At 44.5% G+C, this 2,585-nt stretch overlaps 1 long non-coding RNA gene across 1 annotated transcript in view; it reads left to right on the top strand.

Annotated features, from left to right (window-relative positions):
- The first annotated feature begins 1,756 nt into the window (after positions 1–1,756).
- LOC121637469 overlaps positions 1,757–2,585 on the top strand; it is a 1,014-nt gene continuing 185 nt past the window's right edge. Inside the window, exons 1-3 of the long non-coding RNA XR_006009847.1 lie at positions 1,757–1,974; positions 2,048–2,206; positions 2,322–2,585. The exon at positions 2,322–2,585 is cut by the window's right edge and continues 185 nt beyond it. This is a non-coding gene — a long non-coding RNA (uncharacterized LOC121637469). The remainder of the gene's footprint in view (positions 1,975–2,047; positions 2,207–2,321) is intronic.

Genomic DNA, 2,585 nt, shown 5'->3' with positions numbered 1-2,585 from the left:
ATCCTGCTCCCAGCCATTCCTGAAATGTTCGTGAGCTTCCAGAGATTTGTAGTTTCTCAACTGTTCATACGTGTAAGCACTGATACCATAAACGAGGTAGCTTATGTCCAGCGATGAACTTAGAGCTAGTAATGTAGCATCGTAGCTCCATTCCTTAGCTGTGGGGTCGTAAGGCTCTATGTCATTGATTGTTGACAATTTGGCCAAATACCCATCCCGGGCGTCCCAGATAAGTTTGTCTCTGTACGGTATCCTTTCATCATTCTTCTTTTTCTCCATATTGGCGACTGAGTAAAGGGTTTTAAAACGTATTGCTAACTAAAGTGCTGCTCCTCCTATTGCTTGTTTCTATTGGAGATGCAATCAGTATGGCGCAGGGGGGCGTGTCGGCTAGTTGGGTCACGTGTCTGACAAAGCCAGATCAAACACTGCTTGTCTGGCTATACAATGTGCTTGAATACAGGTGAAAGTGAAGGGACATCCTGGGAAGCATCAGGCATTCACGGCACCAGTGTAACGCAGATGACAGAGTCCAGGGGCACGCAGCCTGAAGCAAGTAAGTCATTTGGAATGAATAATTTCAGCTCATAACCATGTGAGAAAATGTACTAGACTATAAAGAAAAGAAAAGACATAGAAGTCCCAATAACATTTCATCCCTATGAAACAAATTTCAAGCACCATTTGAATGATTATTGCAAACTGAATTGATTGCCACTGACCTGGCTGATGCAGGTGATGTGGCCACATCTAGCATTCCAGGCACCAGTGAAACACAGAGCACTGAGACCACGGAAGCTCAGCCTGAAACAAGTAAGCTCCTTGAATACTATCTATTAAAGCACAATTAAAAACGTCAGTGACTTGTTTTCTCATCGAGCCAAGTTGACACTCTTCATTAATTGTTCTCAAACACTGCTGGTCTATTATGCTCTATCGGCTGGTCTCTATTAGATGCAGTATAGTAATGCTTAGTGTAAGCAGTCTAAAATAGCTTAATTACACTGAAGTTATAATGTCCATTTTTGGGCCATGGGAACATGATAGATGTTTGTGTTTTATATGTGAAAAACGTATCTAACATTTAAGCACTACTTGAGAAAACTAACTGCAATTACAGCAGAACTATCAATGTCATGAAATAGAATGAAATAAGATTTCTTTTCTTCCCTTAAAGACTTGGTTGTGTTTTTATGTCCATATTATTGCAGGCCACTCCTTTTTCTGTCCTTTCCATCTCCAACGTTGACCTTGTCTTGAGCAGGAGTTTCTGTTGCTTAAGACAAGTTCAACTTTCCTGAAACATTTAAAGCTGTCACTTTTCTACTGTCCTCTATCATCAGGTGTCCAGGCTTTCTGAAGGTCTGTAGCTTTTCTTTAGACGTTGGCTGCTTTTTAACTTATTTTCAATCCAGTTCCAGCTCAAACCGTTACAGTCTCCATCTTTAACCTCCTTGATGAATCTCCACAAACACACCTATAGCCTCCACCTTCTGCCACCAGCCTCCAGGTAAATTTCACCTTCAGTCTCCACCCACATCCTCTGCCATCCACCTTCAGAAAATTTGAGTGATCCATTGTCTGTACCTACTTATTCAACTGTAGGGTCATGGTGGGGGGGTTACCCGACAAGAGGCAGGGTCCACCTTGGACAGGTCACCAGTCCATCACAGGGCCAACACACAGAGACAACAACCATCCACGCTCACTCAGAAGCCAGAGTACCTGTAGAGAAGCCACACATGAACAAGGAGAACATGCAGACTCCACACAGAAAGGCTCCAGCCGAGCTTCAAACCAGGAACCTTCTTGCTGGGAGGCCACAGTGCTAACCCCCACACCTCCATGCAGCCCATCTTCCAACTTACAATGTTAGAAACAAATCTACAGATGGAACCTCCACCTGAATCGTCTCCATGGTAACATCCTCTCTTCAGCTCCATCTCATCTTCCATGTAGCTCCATTAACTTGAGGTATTTTTATGTTCCTCTGTACCTGCAGCCTGGCTGATAAAGTCCTCCACTCAGGATCTTTATTGTCTTTCAGTTTAAAATGACACAGCTCCACCTGCAGTCTCTGCCATCCACCTGCACAGCATCCACCTCCAAGAAGAAAAATCCACCTTCCAACTCTACCTGCAACCTCTGGCATCAAGAAGGAAACTAAATCCATCTTCAGCCTCCACCTTCAGGCATCACCCTCCAGGTAAAATTCACCTTTATCCTCCACCTGCAGACTCTACCACCCACCCTCAGTAAAAACCACCTCCATCTCTTCATGAACTTTCTAACTTACACTGTTAAAAACACATCTTCTACAGACTGAACCTCCACCTGAATGGTCTCCATGGCAACATCCTCTCTTCAGCTCCAGCCTCCATCATCTTCTGTCTTTGTACATGAAGCTCCACCTGCAGTCTCTGCCGTCAACCTGCAAAGCATCCACATCCAGGAAGAGAAATCCACCTTCAACCCATAATTGCATCCCATTATTCCTGCTTCTATTCCTCCACCTCCACATTCAGCATCGACACCCCCCATCCTTCCTTCGACTGGGAGCGCTCCTTCACACGGACGTCTTCACT

The sequence above is a fragment of the Melanotaenia boesemani genome, chromosome 3 (assembly GCF_017639745.1).
Source record: "Melanotaenia boesemani isolate fMelBoe1 chromosome 3, fMelBoe1.pri, whole genome shotgun sequence".
Taxonomy (NCBI): Eukaryota; Metazoa; Chordata; class Actinopteri; order Atheriniformes; family Melanotaeniidae; genus Melanotaenia; species Melanotaenia boesemani.
Note: the sequence above shows the minus strand (reverse complement) of the source record. Positions and strands in the feature narration are given on the sequence as shown.